The 9,790-nt window shown below is 45.8% G+C and overlaps 2 non-coding genes across 2 annotated transcripts; both read left to right on the top strand.

Annotated features, from left to right (window-relative positions):
* Nucleotides 1-4,541: 4,541 nt before the first annotated feature.
* trnav-cac lies at nt 4,542-4,614 on the top strand. Its single transcript has one exon. It is a non-coding gene; the product is annotated as a tRNA-Val (tRNA).
* A 2,219-nt stretch (nt 4,615-6,833) lies between these two features.
* Nucleotides 6,834-6,907, top strand: trnan-guu. The gene has a single exon. It is a non-coding gene; the product is annotated as a tRNA-Asn (tRNA).
* Nucleotides 6,908-9,790: the final 2,883 nt, after the last annotated feature.

Genomic DNA, 9,790 nt, shown 5'->3' with positions numbered 1-9,790 from the left:
TAAATGCTTCACAGCTCCAGGGTCCCAGGTTCGATTCCCGGCTGGGTCACTGTCTGTGTGGAGTCTGCACGTCCTCCCCCTGTGTGCGTGCCGGTTTCCTCCCACAGTCCAAAGATGTGCGGGTTAGGTGGATTGGCCATGATAAATTGCCCTTAGTGTCCTAATAAAAGTATGGGCATAGGGTGGATACGTGGGTTTGAGTAGGGTGATCATGGCTCGGCACAACATTGAGGGCCGAAGGGCCTGTTCTGTGCTGTACTGTTCTATGTTCTAAATAAACATGTGGGGAAGGTAGAGGAGAGTAATAAGTGACATGGCCTTTCAGCCTTACTGGAAGCTGCAGCAAGACACTGCAGTTGAACATAGCACAGGTCCACTGGCTGCTCCGCTGCCACCTGTTTCTGCAGGGCAGTGGTTATCACGTTCATCTAACGCCGCAAAATGTCCTCCATTCAAAACTGGGCAGGAACATCGAATACTTCTCGCTTAGTTTGAGGAAAGTTTGCATCACATGCGATTGTTTCACATGTCATCTGAATCCCATGTATTAGATATATATTTGGCCTCCTCAGCCTCAAACTTCATTCAGAGAAGTCGGAGGTAGTGAATATTGAAGAAGCAAAGATCAGAAAAAGATGATCGCATTTTGACACAGTTTGGATATTCTCAGTTTGTTCAGTCCACAACAGAATTTAATAGATTTTCAGATGTAGATTAACAATTTAAATCACCATCTGAAACAGATCTAATAGTAATGTATGCTCATACAGACAGACACAAACGATACTGTAACTGAATTAGAGGAAATGGCAGAAATTTAACTGAACCACCTTCTTGAAAATCGGGTGGAAAAGCCACTCAGGGAGATGAGGAAATCCAAGCTCAGTGTGGATTTGCTGTCACACCTCCTTTCTTATACATGAACGGGATTTAGGCAGCAGAATGTTTCATATCCAGAGCAAAGAGGGTCAAATATAATGAACATATCATTCTTAAATCTCTGACCTGTGAAGGTATTTGTGTTTAAAAACTAACTATGGTCAATCTCAAATGAAAACAAGGGAACTTGTATTACCCAGTGACTCGATTTATTTTCTTCGTCATTCATGTTTGCAATTAAATGTTGTATATTTCAGAGAGTCTCAATTTCAGGTGAGGAGATAAATATCACATAATATCAAGTTTTGAGTAATGGAACAAATCCTGAGTAAATTTGTTTGATATTTTTCGAAGGAACATAAGAATGATGTTATTATTGAATGAGAGGAAACCATTTCACCCGGAGATATTTGCTGAGCTCACATTTCTACATTTTAAAATTAATTTGAAATCAAATAAAGTAAACTACTTCAGCAAAGTGATCTCTAGAAGGCTTTGTTAAGCTTCACAAATCCTTTCCCTCTCTAATAGACAGACTCTGTAAACAGGATGTAGATCAAATGTAATTAGATTGTTATCAACTCCGAAATAATGACGATGCTTCAGCAGAAAATACACTTTTGTAAATTCATTATGAAACCAATTGCATGATTACGTAATGTTTATACCGTAAACTACGCCATCTTCATGTCCAAATCTTCTGGTCATTGGACCATGGGAATGTTTTCATTAAATCAAACTGAGCAAGGATTCTGCAGAAACTCCTTTTTCAAAAGCAAATAGGAAGATTAATTGGAACGGAGAAACTTCAAGATCACAGAGAGAGAGAAGGACATTGAGACTAATCGATTTGCTCTGTTCAATGTCTATATTTTTGTTAGAGTTTTACACACATAAAGGCCTTCGGTTTAAACCCGCACAGAAACATTATCAAACCCCATTGGTTTCCGTGTGTGGAAAAGTTACATGATTGACATTTTCATTATTCATTTACACCCATCCTGAATTGCCCTTGAATTGGGTCGCTGAGTGAATCTGCCGTGTGGAACCCCGGTCCCCAGAGCTTCAGCCTGGTTCTCTGCTTTACTGGTTCAGAGACAGTTACACTATTCACCCACCAGCCACTCCCCCAGTGAATCCACTGTCCAATATTACCTGGTTCAGAGACAGTTACACTATTCACCCACCAGCCACTCCCCCAGTGAATCCACTGTCCAATATTACCTGGTCCAGAGCCAGTTACACTATTCACCCACCAGCCACTCCCCCAGTGAATCCACTGTCCAATATTACCTGGTCCAGAGCCAGTTACACTATTCACCCACCAGCCACTCCCCCAGTGAATCCAATATTACCCGAATATAATAACTTACAAGCATGTGTCAGTTGCTCAGACATGTACCTAAAAATGCATTCAGGAGAAGCAGATGTGCTGAAAATTGCCCACACGCTGAGCTGGAACACAGATGCTCCTATTTTGACTCGGCACAAATATTAACAGTTTGTTCAATGTCGACAAATGCAGGTCAGAGGCTGGGAATCCTGCAGCGAGTAACTCACCTCCTAACCCCACAAAGCCTGCCCACCATCTACAAGGCACAAGTCAGGAGTGCTGGAAATCTTGCAGCGAGTAACTCGCCTCCTAACTCCACAAAACCTGTCCACCAGCAGAAGGCACAAGTCAGGAGTGTGATGGAATACTCTCCACTTGCCTGGATGGCTGCAGGAACTCACCAAAAGCATCTTAGACAGCGCCTTCCAAACCCAAGACCCCGACACCGTGAAAGTTTCCTTCCAGGTGACCATGCTGACCATTTTCACAGTAACTTCATTGCGTTATTAATGCAAGACGACTTGTGACAATAATTAAGATTATTATTACTTGGAAATATATCGGTTCTGCCTTCACTGTCACTGGGACATAATCCTGGAAGTCCCTCCCTAACAGCACTGTAGGTGTACCTACACCAATAGACTGCAGCGGTTCAGGAAGCAGCTCACCATCACCTTCTCAAGGGCAAAGAGTTCTGGGCAATAAATCGTGGCCTCGCCAGCGATATTCACATCCTCGAATGAATCAAATGAAACAGACACACAGCTGCCTGAATCCACCATCATGGGGTCACCTGGATTAGTGAATAGAGATAAGGGAATGCCCACTCACATAGTCAAGCTTTTTGAAAATGTTTCGATTTTCTCGGGGACGTATTGATTCCCTGCAGTGTGAGCTCAGCTTCTCAAAGCAAACCCAACGTGAACCGATCCCGCTGCCTGCACCGGAAAGAAATGAACAAAATCTGCAGCTTGGCCAATAAGAAACAACATCAAAGGGCTCGCCCAGGATTTGAACCCGGGACCTCTCACATTTTCCTGCGGCACAAACCCCGAAGCGAGAATCTTACCCCATGACCAACAAGCCAGTAGGAGCGACTTGATTGAGCCAACAGACACTTTCATTGCCATCCACAGCCAATCAGATATCTGCGGAAAATGCTGGGAAATCTCAGGCAGTCAGGCAGCATTTGTGGACAGGGAAACAATATTCATATTTCACCTCCTTGACCTTCCATTGAAACCTGGAAAGGTTAGAAATGTAGAAAATTAGAAGCAAGTGAAATCCCGGAGGGAGCAAACAGAACAACAGGAAAGGGCTCTAATGGGGGGCAAGTCAGGAGAGATTAAATGAGAAAAGGCCTTGGGACCCTGGCCACAGAGTGAGGTTAGCATCGAATCAGAGAATAATGACACCACAGTATGAGGCCATTCCGGCCGCCGTGTCTGTGCCAGCTCTCTGTTAGCGCAATGGAAGAAATAAAGAAGCAAAAGATATGTCTTGAGGAGCTATCGATGGCAGATTGATCAACAACTACCGCCCGGACACAAAGAACAAGTGGAAACAAGATTGAAACCCAAATCTGCGATGGAAGGACACACAAAATGGGGGCAGCATTTACAGTGTGAAACTGCTGAACACACACTGAGTGTGAAAGCTGTATTGAGCCCAGTGGAAAGATGCGCTGCTGTTCCTCGAGTGGCTGTTGAGCTTCTTTGGAACATTTCACAACGCCGAGGTCCGGGAGGTCAGCGTTAAGATCCAGCTCTCCAGTCAGTTCAATTCTCCACTTTGGCTCTGTGGATTAGATGGGTCACGCCCCTGTGGTTAACACAGATCTGGAGCATCAATTTTATCCAAACGCACTCCAGCTCAGACACTGTCTCTCTCTCTCTCTCTCTCGAACATCATCTGTGGGGAGAGAAACGACGTAAACATTCCGAGTCCTGAGAAATCTTTTTCAGAGTGGGCCAATGTAAATCAATCCTGCCGTCAGCATCGCAAACAATTCGTAATCCCTGACCTGGAGTAAAGAGCCTGTCCTGGATTTAAACCCACGACCACTCCCATAGGCATTGCTTGAAAATCCTTAAACGAGAACCAGACCTCGAGACCAAAGAGCACAAATTTGAGACCGAAATTCAGCAAAATATAACTTATGTTAATTTCGATATAATTTCTACATCTCACGGCTTTATATGTTGAGACATCTGTTAATTTAAGAAACAGCTTTCGCTTGCAACAAGGGACCTGGCCTCTCAAACAGACCATCAGAATCTGCAGCAACACAGTGAGGTTGTACATTCCGCACGTCCATTGTTTGCCAGCGGTTTCTGTAGTGTAGTGGTTATCACATTCGCCCCACACGCGAAAGGTCCCCGGTTCGAAACCGGGCAAAAACATCGAATATTTAGCATTTCGTGTGAGAAAAGTTTGCACAATTATTGGGCACAAAATAATTCTGTTTCCTAAATGTTGCCGGAATCTCGTGTGTTCCAGGACGATGAAATTTCGTCTCACATGAGCCACTACACTGAATTGAACATTAAGGCCCAAGCACTGAATTTTCGGCAGGCAATGAGAGGTGAACAATTTTCATATCTTGGCACACCTCGGATATTAGCAGCTAGTTCATCCACAACAGAGTTTCAGCGATTTACAAATGAACATATTTAATCACCATCTCAAACATGTCTAAATGTATGACAAATGCAACTTACTGCGGATGCTTCAAACGGAAACAAAAACAGAAAATACTGGATAATCTCAGCAGGTCTGACAGCCTCTGGGGAGCGAAATGGCAGCTGTCGTTTCCAGTCAAGTGGACTCTTTGTCAAAGCTGGAGAACTGGAATTGGAGATTCAGACGATTGTGGGTGGGGGGTGGGGGTGGTGGAGTGCTGTATTGGGCCTCGATAGAGGGCTAGCAGTAGGTGGGAAATGACGAAAATGTCTCGGGCAGAAAGAAAAAGGGAATGTAAATGAGGCTAATCAAGGCTATGAAAGGTGCTGATGGCGCATCAAGCGGTCAGAATGTGTTAATGGCAGAACAAAGGTAAGCAGTGTGTCAGAGAACAATTACAAACAGGGATCAGATTGCTGAAGTAGGATGGTATGGGCTGGGGGGAGGTGGGCAATGCTTAGGGTAAAACATATCAATGTAAGGAATGATAAGTTGATGGAAAAAACATGTGGTGGAGGGGGAAGTGAGAGTTCACAGTCTGAAGTTGTTGAACTGATAAAATGAAAGGGACAAAGAGCTGTCTGAGTCCACCAGAATTAGTCAGGAGAAATGTGAATGCCCACACATAGACAAGCTTCTCGGGAACGTATTGGTTCCATGCAGTTTGAGCTCAGCTTCTCAAAGCAAACACAATGTGAATGAATCCCGCTGTCTCCGCCGCAAAGAAATGAAGAAAACATGCGGTTTGACCAACGGGAAACCTCATCGAAGGGCTCGGCCGGGATTTGAACCCGGGACCTCTCGCAAACTCCGACAGCGATACACCCAAAGCGAGAATCATACCCGTAGACCAACGAGCCCCGCGAAAAGAGCCAAAGCATACTGTCATTGCCATCGAAAATCAATCTAACATCTGCGGAGAACGCCAAAAGTACTGTAACATCTCAGGTAGTCAGTCGACAGGACAACAATGTTCGTCTTTCACCATTACCTTTCATAAAAACCGGGACAGGTTAGAGATCAGAAGGAGGTTCAGTGCAGTTAGATTGCGAATATACAGACTGGAGGATGTACCACATGCTGTGGTATCAGCAAAATCCGGCACAGCCGCCGAGATTGGTCATCATGAATATATTGACGATGAAGAAAGAGGAGATCTCAGGACGATGCCTGGCGGCTGCCAACAAGTCTAAAAAGAATGGTTATCTCAATATAAACGCGCTCAGTGTGGAGAACGGGGCGGTCTGTTACTGTGCAATGAGCACAGTGTCACAAAGCAGCTACAACCACGTACGAAAGCCTCAGAGAGTATTTTCAATTCCAGCAAATTTCCGTTCCTGCCCTTGTACCGGAGGATGGTTTGATCTGGATTCAGAAAAATACTCAGGTCTATTTCTCCACAATTGCATTGCCGTCTCTGTCCTTGTATTGGTCAATAGAGGAGCCGTTTCGGATTCGTGAGATTAATCAGCATGTCGCGATGCACAGTAAATTCAAGCTTGGAATATCCACTTCCGAGCAGCAGTAACGAAAGTTCTCAGATGTGGGGATAATAAAATCTTCCAGGACCGTTAACTTAGGTCGACCTTATGCCAACGAGTCTGAGCCCCCAGTAGTCTTCAGCGGAACATCGACTTTCTGATCGAAAATACATCAAATCTATGTTGACACTTCCTGCTTTCTGTTATGGAGGTTCCCGGATAAGGGACGTGTTTCAACGAAAGTGTGGTGCTGTCCAAGTGAGTTCTGTAAAATCCACGGGCCTGTGATGATTCCACGTCTCACAAATGTCCATGCCCGCGGGACCATGTGTACGCTCCTTCCAGATATTTTCCGCACTGCCTCAGGGGACCAATATTGCCAGCATTCTCATTCGGTCCCTGGCAATCAGAGGATTGCCCGTCACTGTTGAAATGCACAGAGTTGCGATCCTGTTGTCGTCTCCGTGGCGCAATCGGTTAGCGCTTTCGGCTGTTAACCGAAAGGTTGGTGGTTCGATTCCACCCAGAGACGAATTGTTGTTCCACTCCTGGATGATATCTGTTTAGGACAGGGCTAAATCGCTGGCTTTGAAAGCAGGTCAGAGAGGCTGATCTTTAAGCGCATCACCTCCATACTCCCGGAATGCCTTGCCCCACTTCAATTCGCATACCGTTGCAACCGGTCCACATCAGACGCCATTTCCCTGGCCCGACGCTCATCCCGAGAGCATCTCGAAAACAAAGACTCCTATTTATTGACTACAGCTCCGCCTTCAACACCATAATCCCAGCCAAGCTCATATCAAAGCTCCAAAACCTAGGACTTGGCACCCCCACTCTGCAACTGGATCCTTGACTTTCTGACCAACAGACCACAGTCAGTAAGAATGAACACCAACACCTCCTCCACAATAGTCCTCAAAACTGTTGCCCCGCAAGGCTGGGTACTTAGCCCCCTACTCTACTCTCTGTACACACACGACTGCGTGGCAAAACTTGGTTCCAACTCCATCTACAAATTGGCTGACGATACGACCAGAGTGGGCCGGATCTTGAATAACGACGAGTCCGAATACAGGAGGGAGATAGAGAACCTAGTGGAGTGGTGTAACGACAACAATCTCTCCCTCAATGCCAGCAAAACTAAAGAGCTGGTCATCGACTTCAGGAAGCAAAGTATTGTACACACCCCTATCAGCATCAACGTGGACGAGGTGGAGATGGTTAGCAGTTTCCCCACTGTCACCAGACTCCGAAATGACTCTCTTATTGACTGCCCTCATTAACACTACACCTTGTGTGCTTCAACCGATGCCAATGCATATGTAGTTACATTGTATATCTTGCGTTGCCCTATTATGTAGTCCCATGTATTTTCTTGAAATTTGTTAATTCCCTTTTCTTCCATGTACTGAATGATCTGTTGAGCTGCTTGCAGAAAAATACTTTTCACTGTACCTCGGTAATAAACAAATCCAATCCAATAACCCGTCTTGCTCCATTTTCACATAATAATAAATGGCGATGGTCTTCCTGACCGCCCTCTCGCATCCACCTTGAGAGATGAATATCACCGCCCCCCCCCCCCCACCACACACACACACACACATATACCCCTACCCCTCTTGGTGTCGGTTTGTTTCTGGGACCCACTGCCTTTCTGCTATAATGTGATTGACGGCACAGACACATATAGGGATCTCTATATTTGTGTGCTGGTATTTCTCTATATATGTGCCATATTGCGATCACTTCTACATTTGCTGCTACGCAGATTCTCTCCAATCAGACGGAATATGAACCTTGCAGGCTGCCCGGATGCTGACTGTGTATCAGGATCGTCTGTATCGATTGTACTGCTGTGTGGCGTCAGTATCGTCTTCAACCCTCATTTCAGCGTCCAGATGTTCCACTGGGTCTTGGTGGCTCCAGTCACCAGAAACGAACAGAAAACAATAACAATCTCAAAATTCAGAATCAGCCTCATATTGACCAACGTAACGGTCACCTGCACCATACTCATTATTATTTAATTAACAATAATATCTGGTTACTCAGTAAGGGGAGAATGGTGGTTTTGCATTGAAGGAAATACTGAGCAGCGAGATCATAACGAGGAGGGTGACGAGGCGGTTCCCCGCGATAGTTCCTGAATCAATCGCTCTTCAGGGCTGGCAATTATCTGTCAGAGCAGCAATCCAGATTCAGGTCCCACTGCATTGCTGATCCAACCAATGACAGCGGCAGCAATGTCTAGAATATCCCAATGGTTTTGGAGCGAGGGCATCAAACGGAAGCTGTGACCGGGGCACCGCAGACTCAAAGATGAAAATTGTGCGGCGGTTATCAGCTGCAGTCACAAGTGATGGAGCGGAAATAGCGACAGTTGAGCACCCAGCAGCCCGTGACCATCCTGCACCTGCTCAACTCACTGAGAAGAATATAGTGTCGGAGGGCTGGGGGCAGATTGAACTGACGCTTCCTGCGCCTATTTGAAATAACTTTTTCTATTGCCCATTTCACCCTGCATTTAAATCCCGCGGGGTTTTCCGTTCTCAAGTTCTGACAATACTTTTTGAAATGTTCTATTGATTCTTCTTCTCTCATCAATTGTTGCGCCAGACTCCAAATGATAACAACTCACAGTGCAATCAACATCATTAACTTTTTTTTTTTATAAATGTTTTTATTCAGTTTTCGTATTTTATATTGAACAAATTACAAATTGTTAGGAGAGAGAAACAAAAAAAAAAACAAACAAAAACAAACACGCAAAAATTAACATACATATTTACAGGTAAGCATCTTCGTAGTAGTAACTGCGCCCCCCCCCCCCCCCTCAACATGTTTATTTAGCTTGGTTTTGGGCCTTAGCTAGCCATCGAACCCCCGTAACGAACCTGTAGCCCCCCCCCCCCTCCCGCTACCTTCCCCCGACTATTCTTCCTCTTGTACATTGGCCACAAATAGGTCCCGGAACAGTTGCATGAATGGCTCCCACGTTCTGTGGAAGCCGTCGTCCGACCCTCGGATGGCAAATTTGATTTTCTCCATTTGGAGAGATTCCGAGAGGTCGGACAGCCAGTCCGCAGCTCTGGGCGGTGCTGCTGACCGCCAGCCAAACAGGATTCTACGGCGGGCGATCAGGGAGGCAAAGGCAAGGGCGTCTGCCCTCCTCCCCAGGAATAGATCTGGCTGGTCTGAAACCCCGAAGACCGCCACTATCGGGCATGGCTCCACCCTCACCCCCACCACTTTGGACATAGCCTCGAAGAAGGCTGTCCAGTACTCCACAAGTATGGGGCAAGACCAGAACATGTGGGCGTGGTTGGCCGGGCCTCTTTGGCACCGCTCACATCTGTCTTCCACCTCCGGGAAGAACCTACTCATACGGGTTCTTGTTAGGTGGGCTCTA

Source organism: Scyliorhinus canicula, unplaced genomic scaffold (genome assembly GCF_902713615.1).
Source record: "Scyliorhinus canicula unplaced genomic scaffold, sScyCan1.1, whole genome shotgun sequence".
Taxonomy (NCBI): domain Eukaryota; kingdom Metazoa; phylum Chordata; class Chondrichthyes; order Carcharhiniformes; family Scyliorhinidae; genus Scyliorhinus; species Scyliorhinus canicula.
Note: the sequence above shows the minus strand (reverse complement) of the source record. Positions and strands in the feature narration are given on the sequence as shown.